General features: G+C 40.1%; 1 pseudogene; it reads left to right on the top strand.

The window, feature by feature from the left end:
- Nucleotides 1-272: 272 nt before the first annotated feature.
- On the top strand, nt 273-15,684 carry LOC126594360 (ubiquitin C-terminal hydrolase 13-like; annotated as a pseudogene).
- Nucleotides 15,685-20,929: the final 5,245 nt, after the last annotated feature.

The raw sequence follows: 20,929 nt of genomic DNA, 5'->3' as shown, positions 1-20,929 counted from the left end.
TCTCTGTGCGGAATTACATCTATAATTTTATATTGTGATAAAGACTGAATCGCTTTTCACGCTTTTTTGATTCAGAAAGAAAATTTTGTTAATTAATTTAGATACCTTTCCGCACTGAGTGCTGGATTGTATGAAAGAAAACTAATGAAAAGGCTTGAAAACTTTGAGTTTTAATGATAAGGACAAAATAAAGGGTAAAGTGAATAGTACCAGGATTGACTTTTTAGTGTAAAAATGTGGTTTTTCGTTAAAATGAACAGTAACGGGTGCTTTTCGTTAAAGTTCCCTTGAATGAAAGTAGGAGAATCCAGTCCATCACCCACTTGAACAAAAGCTTGATTACCAGTGTACGAGGAAAGATCACATGCCGTCATTTGCCTGTTAAAAGTAACGCACGCGACCCTCTGGTTAGGTTTTTCTTGATCAGAGCTCTGATTTTTGCTTATTTTGTTAGCAGCAGCAGCAGCAAGAGGACGAAGAGATACTTGTGCCGCACTCGGATTTGGTCGAAGGCCCTCAGCCTATGGAAGGTTTAATTTTTAGCAATTTTTCGATGATTTGCTGTTTGAATTTCTTAAGTTTGTGTTTACGGTGTTGCCTAATCTGAAAGAATTGATTTTTGTGCGAATTTGGCGTCACGAGGTTTGATTAGAGGGCAAGTGATTGCATTTTCTTTAGTGTGGTGGTTTTGTTGTTTTGAAATTTATGGTATTTGGTGTGTTGCTAGTAGCCCAAGTGGAGCCGGCTTGTACAGTTGATAGTCAGCCAGTGGAGGATCCTCCAGCGATGAAATTCACTTGGACAATTGAGAACTTTACTAGGTTGAACACCAAGAAGCACTACTACTCTGACATGTTCGTTGTTGGCGGCTATAAATGGTATTTTCTCTTGTCTACCTGATGTCAAAAACTGATTTATGCTGCTTAAGTTTGGCTTATATTTGTATCTCGGCGTTTGGATTTTGAATTGCTTTTGGTATGTTTGATCAGGCGGATACTAATATTTCCCAAGGGAAACAATGTGGACTACTTGTCAATGTATTTGGATGCGGCAGATTCCAGGACATTGCCATATGGGTGGAGTAGGTGTGCGCAGTTCGGCTTGGCAGTAGTTAATCAGATCCATCCCAAGTACTCAATAAGAAAGGGTATATTTCTCTATTAGTCTTATTTCCTTTTAGCATTCAATTTTGTGCTTTATGACCAGAGTAGTCAAATTTTAAGACCTTTGTCCTTGATTGTTGTATGATATTGCAGACACACAACACCAGTTCAATGCAAGAGAAGGTGACTGGGGATACACTTCATTCATGCTTCTTGGTGATCTTTATGACCAGAGTAGGGGATATCTGGTGAACGATACAGTTGTGGTTGAAGCTGAGATTTCTGTCTGTAAGGTTCTTGATTATGGGTCATATGACTCGAAAAAGGAAACTGGTTATGTTGGGCTCAAGAATCAGGGAGCAAATGGTTATATGAATTCTCTACTCCGGACTTGGTACCATATACCATACTTCAGAAAGGTTGTTTACGTGATCTCCTGTTGTTACTGTAAGCTAAACATGAATTGTCTTTTGAATTTTATATGCAAGATCTTAATGTTGGAGTTACTTACCAGTGTGTGCATCATATGCCGACAACTGAGGATGACATGCCTTCAGGAAGCATCCCTTTGGCACTACAACGTTTATTCTATAAACTTCAATACAGTGAAAGCAGTGTTGCAAGTAAAGAATTGACCAAGTCTTTTGGTCCCACACATGATTTGTTTGTGAAACATGACCTGCCGGAACTTAATAGAGTTCTTATCAAAAAGCTTGAAGATAAAATGAAGGTATGGGAATGTTTCAGTTTTTTCCATGAGTATAGTTTGTGTTTCATTTTCATTCTGATAATTGTTCTGTGGGTCCAGGGAACTATTGTGGAGGGTACAATACAACAGTTATTTGAAGGACATTACAGGAATTACATTGAATGCTTCAATGTGGACTACAAATCTACATGGAAAGAATCATTTTATGGTAATATTTTCTTGCACAATTTAAAGTGTTAAGAGTGTGAAGTAGTTTGTGAATGTCAACACATGCCGCTGGTTTCTTCTTATTTCTTTGCAGACCTCCAGCTTGATGTGAAAGGCTGTCGGGATGTTTATGCTTCTTTTAGTAAGTTTTTGGAAGTTAAACGTCTTGAGGGTGACAACAAATACCACTCCGAAGAACTAGGTTTGCAGGTTAATTACCAAATTCCATTGGTGACTGCATTTATACTGTGATTCTAATCTGAGGCTGCTATTAGTTGTTTCCTTCCACAAACCACTTTATAAAACTAGTGGTCTTGCATTATTTCCTCTTCCACTTAGATTTTTAACATATGGTTCTCACAACGTTATATTTTAAGTTCTGATTGGATGCCGTCCTTAGTTTTGTCTTTTTATTAAATCACTTGCTGACGCCAGTATTCTTACATATATTTCTTTGATATTAAAAATTTAAAATATTGTTCTCAAGGAATATTTTGGATGTTTATTCCAGGATGCTAAGAAGGGTGTCCTGTTTATCGACTTCCCTCCCGTTCTTCAACTTCAGCTAAAGCGATTTGAATATGATTTTATGCGGGACACTACGGTTAAGGTTTGTACTGGAAGCTCATCTTCCTCCTGCTGCGTGTTTTATTACATGAAACATTGAAAGTGTAATGCTTTACTACAAAGCTTCTTAGTTGAAAACAAAACTGTAGCATGTAAATATTAATGGAAAGCAAATAAACTATCATGGTAAGAATGTTGTATTATTTTTTTTTTTGGCAGATAAATGATCGCTATGAATTTCCTCTTCAACTTGACCTTGATAGGGAGAATGGAAAATATCTATCACCTGAATCAGATAAGAGTGTTCGCAACCTCTACACTCTTCATAGGTATCTATTTTGCCTTGCACTATTGCACGATATAATATGGTTCATCTGTTTCCTAAATTTGGCATGTTATTTCAATGAATATTACTTTCTAGACCTTTGTATGCACTCTGTGCTTGGCAATATCTGAAGACGGTTATTCGAACCTGCTTTTTCATCTGCCTGTTTGGTGCTCTTCATGTTGTGTGGAGCTTCAAATTTTTACGTTGTAATTGGTTACTTACTATGATAATTTTCTACTGTTGCAGTGTCTTGGTTCATAGTGGTGGGGTTCATGGTGGACATTACCATGCTTTCATCAGACCAACCCTTTCAGACCAGTGGTACGGATCTCCTGGAATCGATTCTCTCTGTAATTGTTTCCAGTCTCACACACAAAAACACATAAGCACGAGACAGACATTCTCTCACACTACTCTTTTGCTTTGCTTCTTACTTTTCTTTGTTACTCCTTATTCAAATAACTTGGTTTATTGGAGTCTATATTTCTTACATTGCTTTCCCGATGGACTTTGACACCATAACTTGGTTACCTGACTGCCCGTTCGAGAACTTTAAAGAAAGCATCTGTTTTGTTATAACTTATATGCATTTTATGTTTTCAAGTAATACTTTGAAGTTTGCATTTCCTTATTTGGATTTTTATGCATGACTGAGTGTTCTTGTGCATGCATTTCATATGTGTTGATGTAATTTGTCATATCTTGTTTTAGGTACAAGTTTGGTGATAAATGTGTGACAAAAGAGGATGTGAAGAGGGCTTTAGAAGAGCAATATGGTGGTGAGGAAGAGGTAGTTTATTTTTGGCTGTATCCCAACTGCTATAATTCTCCTTATTTTAAGGTTACTTAATTCTCAACTGACCGTTTGTTGTTTTCTTTCCAACGGTTGCCACAGACCAATCCTGACTTCAATAATACTCCTTTCAAATTGACAAGACACTCAGATGCATACATGCTTGTGTATGTACGGGACAGTGATAAGGACAAAGTAATATGTAATGTGGATGAGAAAGACATAGCCGAACATCTGAGGGTAAAATGCTTGTCTTTACTTCTAGTTAATGGTAGTATAGGTTCTGGATTCCAGTGTCAGACTTAAGGGGCTGAACCTTTTTTCTATGATTCATTTCAGATAAGATTGAAAAAAGAACAAGAGAAAGAGAAAAAAGAGAGTTTAAGGAACAAGCACACCACTACACTATTATTAAGGTAAAGCTTTCTAGTTTATCCCTGTTCAGAATCTTCAGATGTGCTAGTACAGGTATTTGGTGTACACAAAAAAATAATAACAAAATTTATTGATATGTTTAGGTTGTTCGAGATGAGGACCTGGCAGAACAAATTGGAAGGGATATATATTTTGACCTTGTTGATCATGACAACAACAACAACAACAACAACAAAGCCTTTTCCCACTAAGTGGGGTCGGCTATATGAATCCTAGAACGCCATTGCGCTCGGTTTTGTGTCATGTCCTCCGTTAGATCCAAGTACTCTAAGTCTTTTCTTAGAGTCTCTTCCAAAGTTGTCCTAGGTCTTCCTCTACCCCTTCGGCCCTGAACCTCTGTCCCGTAGTCACATCTTCGAACCGGAGCGTCAGTCGGCCTTCTTTGCACATGTTCAAAATCACCGGAGCCGATTTTCTCTCATATTTCCTACAATTTCGGCTACTCCTACTTTACCTCGGATATCCTCATTCCCAATCTTATCCTTTCTCGTGTGCCCACACATCCCACGAAGCATCCTCATCTCCGCTACACCCATTTTGTGTACGTGTTGATGCTTCACCACCCAACATTCTGTGCCATACAACATCGCTAGCCTTATTGCCGTCCTATAAAATTTTCCCTTGAGCTTCAGTGGCCTACGACGGTCACACAACACGCCGGATGCACTCTTTCCATCCAGCTCGTATTCTATGGTTGAGATCTCCATCTAATTCTCCGTTCTCTTGCAAGATAGATCCTAGGTAGCGAAAACGATCGCTTTTTGTGATCTTCGCTAGATTGCTCCGGTCATTAGTGTGGATAAGTATATAAATGGATAGAGATAGGAAAGCAAACACAAGATGTACGTGGTTCACCCAGATTGGCTACGTCCACGGAATAGAAGAGTTCTCATTAATTGTGAAGGGTTTACACAAGTACATAGGTTCAAGCTCTCATTTAGTGAGTACAAGTGAATGATTTAGTACAAATGACATTAGGAAATATTGTGGGAGAATGATCTCGTAATCACGAAACTTCTAAGTATCGGAGTGTGGTGTCGTCTTGACTTGCCTTATCTGTCTCATAGGTAGATGTGGCATCTTCTCTGGAAGTACTCTTCCTCCATCCAGGGGTGGTATCTTTAACTGGTGGAGATGCACAAGGTAATGTATCAATTTCACTTGAAGCTTACTTGTAGTTTCAGGCTTGGTCAAGCGCGATACAAACCATGTAGTAGGAGTCCCCCAAGTCGCCGAGCTAGGGGGTCTGCTGAAAGAGGTGACAGACAAGGTAAGCCATCAGAGCTCCGACTGATTGTTCACCTTCTCCCCATCTTGCAGCAGCATGAAGGATAAAGAGAAGAAAAATGAGAAGAGATGATATGAGATACTTTTGCTTTTGAAGAAGTAACTTTCCACAGGCTTATTCTTGAACTGAGCTGGAGGGTTTTCTGGTTTCCTCCAGAGTATAAGGCCGACTGAAGAATTTGAGGGTCAAAACAAGTCCATCAAATCTAGAGTACGTTCCACCCTGCTGATATGGGATACTTTTGCTTTTGACAGAGTAATGAATGTATCGGCACGTGTGCTGTTACGCTTGTCTCCACATGCTTCCTTGTATCCTTCGCACTTGCCCTATCTGTTCCTCAAGCAGATGCGGAATCTTCCCTGGAAACATAAGATGTTGAAGATGAGTACTCGAGAGCAATGCCAGGTAAGTAATCAGGTAAGGGGTTCCAGGCAGTCAGTTCCTGGCTGGAAGCTTGATTCCAAGTGCTGACTGATTGCTCTCTTTCTCCTTGTCTTGTAGGTAAAAACAAGGCCAAAAGAAAAGACAGGGAAAAAGCATGATATGGGATACTCTTGCTTTTAACCCTGATGATATGAGATATTCTTGCTCTAGTATAGCTTGTTTGCAGAGGTATTATCGGGGGGAAAGAAAGCTGAATATTTCGAAAGGCTTCGTTGGGAGTGCCCTCTCAGATATGATGAAGGGTTGAGCATTTTTACAGGTCTGCCTGTCCGTTGGGGATGGAGGTCGACATATATAGGAGTCTCCCTAACAACAAGTAGTAATGCTATTCCTTTACCCTGCTTGGTCATAGCACGGTAGTGGGAGCTGCCAGTTTCACATGTTTTAACTATGTCAGAGCACTTTGAAAAAGTGGTCTGTGGTATCTGGCTCTCGAGATTCGGAGAACGATGCCTCTTCGATTTTTGAGAAAGCAATCATGCTGGGGGTATGACTCTCGAGATTCGGAGAGCAGTGTCTCTTCGATTTTTGAGGAAGTAATCATGTTGGGAGTCTGGATCTCGAGATTCGGAGGGCGGTGCCTCTTCGATTTTGGAGTAAGCAATCTTGTTGGGAGTGTTGTCTCGAATGTGAGTAAAGGTTGGGCATGTTTGCTAGTCTACCTTGCCACGAAGCACAAAGGTTGACACACATGGACTTTCCAATTATCCAGCAATGGTACTGTTCCTTTACCCTCTCTTCGATTTTGAGAAAGTAGTCATGTTGGGAGTCTGGCTCTCGAGATTCGGAGGACGGTGCCTCTTCGATTTTGGAGCAAGCAATCTTATTGGGAGTGTTTTCTCGAATGTGAGTAAAGGTTGGGCATGTTTGCTAGTCTACCTTGCCACGAAGCACAGAGGTTGACACACAGGGACTTTCCAATTATCCAGCAGTGGTACTGTTCCTTTACAGTTGTGGGTAATAATATGGTAGCTAGACCTTCAAAATTTATGTGTCTAAACTTTTGTTAGTGCTGTTTCTTTGCTATTCTTTTACCTTTCTTGGTCAGAGCGATGTAGTGGGAGCTGCAAGCTTCACGTGCTCAACTTTGGCAGAGAACTTTGGCAAAGTTATTTGTGGTACCCATGAGCTATTGTTGCGTGTGGGAAGTGGGTGATTGAACAGTAAGATTCATGTGATTTCTACTTCACCAGAAGTCTTCGACAGAATGCCCATAATTTCTGCAAAGCTGAGTGTGCGTGTGACAGGTGCTGACAAGGCTAGAAAAGTAGGTGCCTCTTCGATTTCTGAGATCGGCCCTCGTGGTCTCTGAGCAGCCCAGCTTTTGAGAAAGCGAGCGCCTCTTCGATTGATTCGGAGAACGATGCCTCATTGATTTTTGAGAAAGCAATCATGCTGGGGGTCTGGCTCTTGAGATTCGGGGAGCAGTGTCTCTTCGATTTTTGAGAAAGTAATCATGTTGGGAGTCTAGCTCTCGAGATTCGGAGGGCGGTGCCTCTTCGATTTTGGAGCAAGCAATCTTGTTGGGAGTGTTTTCTCGAATGTGAGTAAAGGTTGGGCATGTTTGCTAGTTTACCTTGCCACGAAGCACAGAGGTTGACACACAGGGACTTTCCAATTATCCAGCAATGGTACTGTTCCTTTACCCTCTCTTCGATTTTTAAGAAAGTAGTCATGTTGGGAGTCTGGCTCTCGAGATTCGGAGGACGGTGCCTCTTCGATTTTGGAGCAAGCAATCTTATTGGGAGTGTTTTCTCGAATGTGAGTAAAGGTTGGGCATGTTTGCTAGTCTACCTTGCCACGAAGCACAGAGATTGACACACAGGGACTTTCCAATTATCCAGCAGTGGTACTGTTCCTTTACCCTTGTGGGTAATAATATGGTAGCTAGACCTTCAAAATTTATGGGTCTAAACTTTGTTAGTGCTGTTTCTTTGCTATTCTTTTACCCTTCTTGGTCAGAGCGATGTAGTGGGAGCTGCAAGCTTCACGTGCTCAACTTTGGCAGAGAACTTTGGCAAAGTTATCTGTGGTACCCATGAGCTATTGTTGCGTGTGGGAAGTGGGTGATTGAACAGTAAGATTCATGTGTTTTCTACTTCCCCAGAAGTCTTTGACAGAATGCCTATAATTTCCGCAAAACTGAGTGTGCGTGTGACAGGTGCTGACAAGGCTGGAAAAGGCTGGAAAAGTAGGTGCCTCTTCGATTTCTGAGATCGGCCCTCGTGGTCTCTGGGGAGCCCAGCTTTTGAGAAAGCGAGCGCCTCTTCGATTTTTGAGATCGGCCTTCGTGGTCTTTGAGCAGCCCAACTTTTGAGAAAGCAAACGCCTCTTCGATTTCTGAGATCAACCCTCGTGATCTCTAAGCAGCCCAGCTTTTGAGAAAGCAAACGCCTCTTCGATTTCTGAGCAGGCGCCTCTTCGATTTCTGAAGCTTCGTCGAGTGCAGATTTTTATAGGGGCTGGCATTAAGTTCCAAAGCACACTTGAATCTCCACCAGTAGAAGCTTCATTCTTGCACTTCTAAGATCTTGATTTGTCCGACCTCTTCTCTCTTCAACACCTTTGAAAATGTCTGGCCCCTCCGACCGTCGTTTTGACTTGAACGTTGTTGAAGAGGCAGCCCCGCCTTCTCCAGACAACATATGGCGCCCATCCTTCGTCTCCCCTACTGGTCCTCTTACCGTTGGGGATTCCGTGATGAAGAATGATATGACCGCTGCGGTGGTGGCCAGGAACCTTCTCACTCCCAAAGATAACAGACTACTTTCCAAACGGTCTGATGAGTTAGCTGTTAAGGATTCGCTGGCTCTCAGTGTTCAGTGTGCAGGTTCTGTGTCTAATATGGCCCAACGCCTATTTGCTCGAACCCGCCAAGTTGAATCATTGGCGGCTGAAGTGATGAGTCTCAAACAGGAGATTAGAGGGCTCAAGCATGAGAATAAACAGTTGCACCGGCTCGCACATGACTATGCTACAAACATGAAGAGGAAGCTTGACCAGATGAAGGAAACTGATGGTCAGGTTTTACTTGATCATCAGAGATTTGTGGGTTTGTTCCAAAGGCATTTACTGCCTTCGTCTTCTGGGGCTGTACCGCGTAATGAAGCTCCAAATGATCAACCTCTGATGCCTCCTCCTTCTAGGGTTCTGTCCAGTACTGTGGCTCCAAATGATCCCCCTCCGGTGCCTTCTCTTTCTGGGGCTCTACCGACTGCTGAGACTTCTCCTAAGCAACCTTTGTGAAGGCTCCCTCTTGTGTGCTTATTTTGACTCATGTATATGTACATATTTGTAGCTTATCGGGGATATCAATAAATAAGCTTTCCTTCATTTCAACGTATTGTGTTAAATACACCAAAGCCGTCTTCGCTAAGTTCTTTGAATTTTCTTTTGTTAAAGCTTGTATGTTGAAGCTTTCTGAGTGGAGCATGTAGGTTGGGGTAGTGTTCCCTTAATTTCCCGAGTGAGGAAAACTTCTCGGTTGGAGACTTGGAAAATCCAAGTCACTGAGTGGGATCGGCTATATGAATCTTAGAACGCCATTGTGCTCGATCCTGTGTCATGTCCTTCGTTAGATCTAAGTACTCTAAGTTTTTTCTTAGTCTCTTCCAAAGTTTTCCTAGGTCTTCCTCTACCCCTTCGGCCCTGAACCTCTGTCCCATAGTCGCATCTTCTAATCGGAACGTCAATAGGCCTTCTTTGCACATGTCCAAACCACCGTAACCGATTTTCTCTCATCTTTCCTTCAATTTCGGCTACTCCTACTTTACCCCGGATATCCTCATTCCTAATCTTATCCTTTCTCGTGTGCCCACACATCCAACGAAGCATCCTCATCTCCGCTACACCCATTTTGTGTACGTGTTGATGTTTCACCGCCCAACATTCTGTGCCATACAGCATCGCCGGCCTTATTGCCGTCCTATAAAATTTTCCCTTGAGCTTCAGTGGCATACGGCGGTCACACAACACGCCGGATGCACTCTTCCACTTCATCCATCCAGCTTGTATTCTATGGTTGAGATCTCCATCTAATTCTCCGTTCTTTTGCAAGATAGATCCTAGGTAACGAAAACGGTCGCTCTTTGGTATTTCTTGATCTCCGATCCTCACCCCTAACTCGTTTTGGCCTCCATTTGCACTGAACTTGCACTCCATATATTCTGTCTTTGATCGGCTTAGGCGAAGACCTTTAGATTCCAACACTTCTCTCCAAAGGTTAAGCTTTGCATTTACCCCTTCCTGAGTTTCATCTATCAACACTATATCGTCTGCGAAAAGCATACACCAAGGAATATCATCTTGAATATGTCGTGTTAACTCATCCATTACCAACGCAAAAAGGTAAGGACTTAAGGATGAGCCTTGATGTAATCCTACAGTTATGGGAAAGCTTTCGGTTTGTCCTTCATGAGTTCTTACGGCAGTCTTTGCTCCTTCATACATATCCTTTATAGCTTGGATATATGCTACTCGTACTCCTTTCTTCTCTAAAATCCTCCAAAGAATGTCTCTTGGGACCCTATCATACGCTTTTTCCAAATCTATAAAGACCATGTGTAAATCCTTTTTCCCATCTCTATATCTTTCCATCAATCTTCGTAAGAGATAGATTGCCTCCATGGTTGAGCGCCCTGGCATGAACCCGAATTGGTTGTCCGAAACCCATGTCTCTTGCCTCAATCTATGCTCAATGACTCTCTCCCAGAGCTTCATTGTATGACTCATTAGCTTAATACCCCTATAGTTCATGCAATTTTGTACGTCGCCCTTATTCTTGTAGATAGGCACCAAAGTGCTCATTCGCCACTCATTTGGCATCTTCTTCGTTTTCAAAATCCTATTGAAAAGGTCAGTGAGCCATGTTATACCTGTCTCTCCCAAAAGTTTCCACACTTCGATTGGTATATCGTCTGGGCCTATTGCTTTTTTATGCTTCATCTTCTTCAAAGCTACAACCACTTCTTCCTTCCGGATTCGACGATAAAAAGAGTAGTTTCTACACTCTTCTGAGTTACTCAACTCCCCTAAAGAAGCACTCATTTCATGTCCTTCATTGAAAAGATTATGAAAATAACCTCTCCATCTGCTGCTCCTTGTTCCTTTCGTAATTCATAATTCTCATTTCGTCTCAATTTTTACTTTGCTGCGTCTGACACTAAGTTTTCAAGTTTATGAACGATTGATGTACGCTTATAACTGTCAATTTCTCTTGCGAAATTGGAATTTAAAAAGTTCTTAATTTATATTTCGATAATCATTATGCTTCCAGTATTGGATGAGGCATTTTAAATGAAGTTATTATAATATAAAAAAATTCTGATGGGCAGTGATAAACATTTGATCTCAGATTTTGAAATGATTGATAGTGTTTTAGCAGTACATTGGTGCCAAGAAGAGCTAATGATGACCCCTTGTGTTTTTACAGGTTGGACAAATTGAAGGGGTATCAAATAAAATGCACAATGCGGAGCTAAAGTTGTTTTTGGAAGTAGAGTTTGGACCGGTAATCCAATTTTACTATATTCTTGTTATGACCTGTGTTTTGAGGCTTATTGTAGTTCCAATTGCTTTATGGAAGACATCAAGTCTTATATTTTCTTGCTTGTATAAATTCTCCAGATTCTACGTCCTATTTCTCTGCCTAACAAAACCGAGGAAGATATCCTGCTTTTTTTTAAGCTTTATGAACCTGAGAAACAAGAACTACGGTATGGCTCTTTCTGCTCAGCCAAATAGTTCTCTTTTGAGTTTTGACTCATGTTTGCTGATTTAAGTTTCTTTTCTGTTTCCAGTTTTGTTGGCAGGCTTTTTGTGAAGAGTTTTACTAAGCCAGTGGAGATTTTAGCAAAGTTCAATCAACTTGCTGGTTTTTCCCTTGATGAAGAAATTGAAATTTATGAGGTGTGTTTCACATTAACTTTGTAGCTTCAGCTGCGTCTTAACTTAATAAATACGTACATTTAGAATGTATATGTGTTTGTCCTGCATTCAGGAAATAAGGTTTAAGCCTTCTGTCATGTGCCAACGCCTTGACAAGATGACCTCATTTCAGTCGAGCCAGGTAATTGTTGCTATATTGCATGCTTGGTATATTGTAAATATGTGTCTGCTATAAGATTTAAATTTTATGCTTTTATAGGTTTGTTGGTCCTGGTAGTTAATCTGTTGCTTTGCTTTTCCAGATTGAAGATGGGGACATTATATGCTTTCAGAAATCTACTCCGCTTGAAATTGACGAAGGATGTAAATACCCTGATGTTCCTTCATTTTTGGACTATGTGCACAATCGCCGGGTACAGGCTGTGGAAATTTATACTTTGTTTTTAGTTTAAATTAGATTTCATTATTCAATTAGTGGTTTTTCACGTTCTTTTACTTTTGTTGTCAGTGTTTTTTAATTTTGTATTTTGTTGAATGTTAAACCTAACTATATTGAATGATTTGATGCTATACAGATTGTTCATTTCCATTCTTTGGAGAAACCGACGGTGGAGGATTTTTGTTTAGAATTGTTAGTACTTAATCGTTGTCCCTCATAGTTGGACTGTCCATCTTTGTTTTATTGTTTGGTGCCAATGCTATAACTGTTTTTTTTCTTTGTACTTTTCTAGGTCAAAGCTACACACTTATGATGATGTGGTGGAAAAATTAGCTCACCACATTGGTTTGGAGGATCCTACCAAAATCAGACTCACTGCACATAACTGCTATTCTCAACAACCTAGGGCCCAACCCATCAAATATCGGGGAGTAGAGCATTTAACAGAAATGTTAACTCATTACAATCAAGTAAGTGCATCGTATTGGTCTCCTCTGTTGTTTAACTCTCTCTCATAAGCATCATGTGGTGTGGGTACTAATTATGCTTTGCCTTTGACAGACCTCTGATATTTTGTACTATGAAGTCTTTGAAATTACCCTGCCAGAATTGCAAGATCTGAAACATCTAAAAGTTGCTTTTCATCATGCTACAAAAGATGAGGTTCATGTAAAATTTGGTCTGCATCTTCTGCGTGTGGACGATTGTGCACATCATAATCTTGTGTTATTTGTTTGCAGGTGGAGATTCACAGTATTAGATTGCCTAAACAGAGCATTGTTGGGGATGTGATTAATGTACTTAAAACGAAGGTGAAGTCTCTCTCTCTCTCTCTCTATGCATTCCATGTATTATCCATGACTTGCCATCTAAAAATTTCTGCCAATTGTATGAGAAGTCCTCTGTTTGTTTTTAGTTTTTCATTTTTTGTTCAGGAAAGCTAATGATGCTTATCATACATTACTTTAGGGCTGCAGAGCTTGTAAAAAATGTGACCTTTAATTGAAAACTACTCTTTTCCCTTCCTTCTGCTGGTTTCTGTACTTTCTGTCCTTTATAGTTGCCAATAATAGATTACACTCAACTTGCAGTGGTGATCATTACTTGACAAAAGTGGTAGAAATTGTTATCACCGCCTCTTAAACAGTTTTCTTATAATGGATCTCTCTCAATGTGTGGTGTACCTGAAACAGGTAGAGTTGTCTCATCCAAATGCAGAACTGCGACTGCTTGAGGTTTTCGATCACAAGATCTACAAGGTAATTACTGCTGGTATGCCTGATGTATCAGCATGTTAGCTATTTTTTTCTGGTCTTAAGTTATTGTAGCATGCCTCATTTGTGATGCTGATTTGGTATCATGATGCTTTTGCTTATTTTCAGGATCTTATTGTATATGAATCCCTTCTACTGTATAGGACTGATGTAATTTTGTCTGATGTAGTAGCAGTAGCACTCATAATTCCTTGTGTTCTTTTTCAGATCTTCCCAAACAGTGAGAAAATTGAGAATATTAATAACCAGTACTGGACTTTGCGTGCAGAGGAGGCAAGTCCCTTTTCCCCCTCTTCTTTATTTAGTTTTATTTTGAAGAGTTTCTGGTTTAACTCTGTTGAAATTTTTTATATAGCTTTATGGGCAAGGTTCGTAATTCTGTTTGTTTTCACTTTCTGGATCAACATCCCATCAACATCCCATCAATATCCCTTTTTTTTTTCTTTTTCTTTTCTTGTGTAACAGATTCCAGAAGAAGAGAAAAACTTGGGTCTCTATCGTCGCTTGATTCATGTTTTCCACTTCACGGTTACTGTATTGAACCAGATGGTAGATGTAAACTATTTGATTACTGTTAAAGATGATTTTACCCAAAACTGTGATTTTTCGAATTGGTCATATTCTTATTATTTGTACATTTTACAGCAAGTACAAAATTTTGGGGAACCTTTCGTATTGGTTATCCATGAAGGGGAAACTTTAGCTGAAGTTAAAATAAGGATACAAAAGAAATTGCAAGTCCCGGATGAGGAGTTCTCAAAGGTACTTGACCCATGCCTTATATTCATTGGGATGGGGTCACTAGAGGAAAAGAATGTTCATTCGCATGTATAAATGATCTTTTATTTTGCTTCCTTGTCGATTTCCCCATTTGTTGTGCAGTGGAAGTTTGCATTCTTGTCACTTGGTCTTCCAGAGTACCTGCAGGATTCTGATATTGTTTCCAGACGATTTCAGGTGTATCTACGGTCTATCACAACTCGTGTCCCCCTTTCTTTTATATTATGTCTGCAGGCCAATCTAAACCATGTTTATGGGTATTACCTAGGTGGATTTCTTTTTTAACTTCCAACATTTGAAATTTTATTTTCCTCAGAGGAGAGAATCTTATGCCACATGGGAGCACTGCCTTGGGTTGGAGCACTCTGATAAAGCTCCTAAGAGGGCTCACGCAGCAAATCAAGTAAGTGCTGTTGTAAATATTTCTTTTCCAACCTCTATTTGCCAGGCAGAGCCAACTCCACAAGAAGACGTAAGAATCCGACCAAGCCCACATTCATTTTAAAAAAATTTAATCTTCATAATGATCTCTGGACTCTGATGCAGGCTGCCCAAGTAACCTTAGAGTCCATGGCGTCTAATGTTGGCCATGAGACAGCAAGCAGAGAAATTGAAATGCAAAATGATGACCTGGATGGCCCTGCTTCTCCAGCAGTTGATCGAACTCTGAGAAGACTTTCTGCTGCAGAGGATCTATTGAAGTCCACTTCAGCCAGAGGACCATCAGTAGAGACTTTGGCTGCATTAGACACTGTGAGCCGTTATGCAAGGAGCAGCCTAGACACACTCTGCACGAATGGGGCTTATGAGGAGTTCAAAGCAGCCTTGAAACTTGTGACTGAACAAGGGATGATCCCTTCAACGATCACTTCCATGTTCAAGGATCTTCTTTCGTCTTTGGATGGTGAAATGCTGAAGTACGTGGCCGCAGTAAAAGAGCTTACCCAAGCTGAAGATTTTCGAGTCGAACACGAAGGGATAGAAGCTCAAATGGGACTGGCCATGCAGAAATGCCAAGAGAGGAAATACATTGTGGCCAATTATGATGCCAAGGTTACAGAACTCGAGGCTGAACTGGTCCGAGTAAAGGCAGAACGAGCTGAGGCAATGGCGAATCTAGAAACTGCTGTGGATGAAATGGAACCTCTTAAGCAGAGGTTTGCAGATAGCTCATTAAAATCTGAAAACTTGATTGTGAGGCAGGCTACCTTGACATTGCAAAAGTGTAGTTCTGTTGGAACCTGGGCCGTCCTACAAGATGCACTGAAGAAGTACTTTAAGTTTTAGAAATATTTTCCTTTGTGAATAAGCCCTTTCTTGGTCCAAAAGTTTGTATGAACATGCAAAGAAATGAACACGTCGTGCAAAATTCAGGTAACTTGTTTCCTCACATTGTTCGAGTCTGAATGGGAAGGAAGATGATTGTGCTGATGGGTGTTTTTCGTTTACACTCCTACCCCTCCTCGTTTGGTTACTCCGACAAAATTGTGTTTTTGGCTTAATCTGCACCCTGCTAAAAGTGGATCTTTGTTTAACAACCACACATTGCCTAACCAACACTTCCTTGCGGAGGAGTAGCGGCCGATCTACCTCATAGCAGAAGGAATCGGAGCTAGACTTCGAAGTAAAAAATCCAAAATTTTATAAATTAATAAAGGAAAAACCGACCTGGTGGATGGGTCGAGCTTTTCTCTTGCAATCGGGTTGTTATGACTACCAGTTGGATGTCTTGGCGGTAATGATAGGATCTTGTACTTGAACCGGTGGCTCATTCTAGGGGTTGCTATTCAGTTTTTATCATAAATGGCCTATGAAGTTTAGCTAAATTATACAATTTGGGTTGTGTCACCTATTAATGGTCCAAGTGACCAAGTTGTGATATAAGTCTGGTCGTGTGTCCTAACACCTATTATTTTAACAGGTCAAGTCACCCAGTTAAGAACTTTTGTGGTGATGGATGGAAATTTATTTCAATGAGGCAACGCTCAACAACAATCAAACAAGACCAAATGATTCGGATATAACATTTTCATGGAGAGATGAAAAATGCCAAGGTAATATTGTGTCCATGGTCGGACGAAGAGGATAGTCTAGTGATTTATAACTTTATGCTAAAACAGATCCACATGTCCTACATAAAAAATATAAATCAAAATATTAAAATCTCCCTAAAATAATCATCAAAACCTACTAAGAATAGAGTAAAATATATAGTATGAAATCGACTCATCATGGAGAGGAAGCATAGTTAACTTTCTTTGTTTTTTTTTTTTTTTGGTACAACATTTTAAGTATCTACACTAAAGGGATACAGGTCGAGATTCGAACTTAAGATTTCTTAATTATAAGTAAAGAGGAATACTACTACATTGTAGTACTGAGTGACAACTGCTCTATCATTTATAACTTGGGTTTTGAACTTGCCATTAATTAGAGTCGAACATAATACCTTTAATTTTCAAGTGATGTAGAATATCACTAAAACGTAGTGCTAGTATAAAATTAACATTAAATAAATAAAGTATCAAAACATAATCAATGAAAAATGTAAAAATCATATTCGGGTATGGGCTGATAAGAATGATTTAGGCGGGTCGCGTGTGGTTTCTCCGAACCGTTGGCCATTCAGTAGTATAGCGATACGTTTTGCACGATTAGAGCTCTGGATTTATTGCTTTGCTCACACGAACAGATGCTTGTGCATGCCACACTCAAATTTGGTCACAGATCCAATTGCTTATAAGCACATGCATACTCTCAACACGCCGTTTCATGTGTGGACTTTATACTCTCAGCATACCGCCTCACGTGTGGAGAATTTTCAAGCTTAGCATGTGAACAACAAAAATCGGATGACGTGGGTCGGATGACGTGGAGCGGATGACGAGCCTTACATTTTGGACAACTTGCTATGATAACATGAAGAAGATTGAGATTCCATCATAAAACTAACTGACAATATGGATAGTAGCTCAATTTACTTATTTTCTCTCATCTAATTGGCCATATAGAGAGTAGTCTTACTTATAAGCCATGCAAGTCTGTTCTCCCGTCAATCCTCAACAATTTGAATTTCTAAAAAATAATAGTGGATTGCGGTTATGGATAGAGTTTTCTTCTTCTTCCTGAGTGAGTCCAAATCATTCCCCTCCTTAGTATAGTTCAGGGTAACAATGGCGTCTGACTAGAGTGTAACTGATCACATTTTCTGTAGGGTTTTTGAAATATGTAGAAAATGAATTCTGGATACTTTCGTTGAGTTTACATGTATATATAATTACAAAGAAGAACCCTAGCCATATAAAACTAGGACTCTTAACTACAAAGATAACTACTTAGAAGTAAATGAAGCCTTATCAATAATTCGTTAACAAAATAAATGGTATTTGGTGTGCTGGTAGACGCGCAATTGGAGGATCTTACGAGCATGAAACTCGGAAAATTGATAACTTTACTACTCTGAACACCAGGAATGTCTATTCTGATATCTTCATTGCTGGCGGTTATAAATGGTAATTTTTTTCTTCTTCCCTAGATATAGACCTTCATGTCAACATTCGATTTACGCACCCGAAGTTGGTTTATATATTTTTCTTCTTGGTTGATTGGATTTTGAATTGCTATGGTTTGTTTGATCAGGAGGATACTAATATTGTTGGAAGTTCAAATCAAATATAGTGGCCGAAAGTGGTGGAAAACTTTTCAGAAAGTGGTGGAACACTTTTTAGAAATTGTTGGAACACTTTTCAGAAAGTGTGAGCTACTAGCCGAAAGGTTGTGATGTTTGTTTATTAAAAGATGGTAAACACCATCATTGATTGCATGTGTGTGTGTATTTTTTTATTAAAAAGCACTTGAGTGATTTGTAACTTTTGCATGTATAATTAAGCCTCTTGTAAGACTTTAGAAAAAACCATCCGAATTCCCATTCCATTCCAATTCCCATTCTCATTTTTCAGCTTGTAACCTTTAAGAGTTATAAACTCTTCTAATATTTCAAAGTATTTTGTTATCAACAAGTTTGCCACTTCTTTCCTTTCGTTTGTCCAATTTTATTGAGAGTGATAGTGAGAGGTGTGATAAAGTTAGAAAACTTATCACCCACATATTTTTGGCATTGAGTTACTAAACTTTTAAATACCAACATTTGGTATCAGAGCCAGGTTACCTTTATGGCAAGTGCAGTAGCTATGGCATCTAACTTAGTGCAGCTCCAGGTTCCCACATTGAAGAAAGAAAATTATGAAAGATGGTGCATCTAGTTCAAAGCATTGTTTGGATCATAGGACCTATGGGAAGTTGTCAGTAATGGGTATGATGAACCCACTACTGAGCAAGAAGCTGCCTACACTATAGATCAAAGGAATACTCTCAAGGACTTACGAAAGAAGGACAAGAAGGTGCTATATCTTCTATATCAAGGATTAGAAGATTCAACGTTCGAGAAGGTTGCAAAAGCAACAACTAGCAAGCAAGTTTGGGACACTCTGAGGACAATTTACCAAGGAGTAGATCGAGTAAAAAGAGTCCGGCTTCAATCATTAAGAGCAGATTTTGAGGCTACTTATATGAAAAAAGGAGAAAACATTTCAAACTACTACTCTCGACTACTTGTAATTGTGAATCAAATGAAAAGGAATGGCGAGAAGCTTGAAGATGTTCGTGTCATGGAGAAAATCCTTCGATCCCTTACATGCAAATTTGAGCATGTGGTGACTGCCATTGAGGAATCCAAGGATTTGGAGAAAATGAGCGCAAAGGAACTGCTAGGATCCCTTCTGGTTCACGAGCAATGCATTCAGAAGAATGCAAGCCCAACAATGCTAGAGCAAGCTTTGGAGTCAAAGTTGAATATTCACAAACCAAATGGAGGTCGTGGGCAGTGGAACTCACGTTGTGGGATTTCATCCAACCTAGCACAGGACGAGCCCGAGGAAGAGGTCGAGGCTATGCACAAAACCGAGGTCAATCTCAAGAGTGGAGATCTACTAGAGGAAATGCTCATATCCAGTGTCACAGTTGCAAGCAATATGGACATTATGCCAATGACTGTTCATAAAAAAATGGTGAGCATGTTAACATGGTAGAATCAAGTGGAAATGCTGGTGAGGAATTTACAGTCTTACTAGCACACCATGATATCAGTAGCCAATAAGATGTTTGGTATTTGGACTCTGGTGCAAGCAACCACATGTGTGGAAAGAAAGAGTTTTTTGTCGAACTCAAAGATAGGCCTTATGGATCTGTGAGTCTTGGTGGCTCCTCAAAGTTTCCAGTTGAAGGCAAAGGAAAAATCAAAATCATCCAGAAGGGATGGTAGAGAAGAATACATATCCGATACCTACTACATACCAGGTATGAAGAGCAACATTCTGAGCATTGGTCAACTGCTCCAGAAAGGGCATGTTATACATATGGAGAATTTGCTTCTCACTCTCAGGAATGCAAAGAGAAAGCTTATTGCACGTATTCAAATGTCAAAGAAATGAATGTTCCTGTTGAAGTTGAACACAAATATTGGAAGCTACAACATTGGTGTGATGAAAGATGAGTCATGGAAATGGCATCTTCGGTTTGGCCATCTTCATTTCAATGGTCTAAAGTTATTGTCAAGTGGAGAAATGGTTCGTGGTCTACCCCAGATTGAAGCCACACACAATGTATGTGAAGGTTGTGTACTTGGTAAACAAGCACGACTATCGTTCCCTGTTGGTGATACATGGAGAGCAAAGGCAACACTGCAGTTAGTGCACACAGATATATGTGGTCCGTTGGATCCTATGTCCTATGGAGGTAATAGGTATTTTATTACCTTCATTGATGATTTTAGTAGGAAGACTTGGGTTTATTTTCTCAAGGAGAAGTCGACTGCCCTAAGAGTCTTCAAGGAGTTTAAGGCATTCACAGAAGCTGAAAGCAACCACAAGCTTGTGGCTGTGAGATTAGATATAGGTGGAGAGTACACCTCCAATGCTTTCCAAGCATATTACAAGGAGCAAGGAATTAGACATCAACTGACTGCTGCCTATACCCCACAACAAAATGGGATAGCCGAAAGAAAGAATCGAACCATCCTTGACATGACAAGGCCTATGCTTAAAGAGAAGAATTTGCCAAAAGAATTGTGGGCAGAAACTGTAGCTTGTTCGATTTATTTGTTGAATCGATGTCCAACAAAAAGTGTCAAGAGGATGACACCACAAGAGGCTTGGAGTGGATACAAGCCGAATGTTGCACACCTAAGAGTTTTTGGGTGTGTTACATATGCTCAAGTTCCAAAAGCCAAGAGGAGGAAGCTTGATGATCGAGGTGAAAAATGTGTGTTTGTGGGCTATAGTGAAGAGTCTAAGGCATACAAACTCTACAACCCACTAACTAGCAAACTAGTGGTTAGTAGAGATGTCATCTTCAACGAGGAAGATGCATGGAAGTGGAACAACAAAGAAGTCGGTAAAGAGAATATCGTCTCCACTGATTTTGAAGAACCAGAAGTTGTACCACCTGTCGAGTAACAACCTGCTCAAACAATCACAACAACTCCATTACACAGACATGCAAGGAGTGGCCCTACATCCAGTGAAGAAAGCAGCTCCTCAACTTTAGTGAGGCTAAGAAGTCTCACCGAGATATATGGATAAGAAGAAGAAGAAGAAGAAACCAACCTTTTCTGCTTGTA

Source organism: Malus sylvestris, chromosome 12 (genome assembly GCF_916048215.2).
Source record: "Malus sylvestris chromosome 12, drMalSylv7.2, whole genome shotgun sequence".
Classification (NCBI taxonomy): domain Eukaryota; kingdom Viridiplantae; phylum Streptophyta; class Magnoliopsida; order Rosales; family Rosaceae; genus Malus; species Malus sylvestris.
Note: the sequence above shows the minus strand (reverse complement) of the source record. Positions and strands in the feature narration are given on the sequence as shown.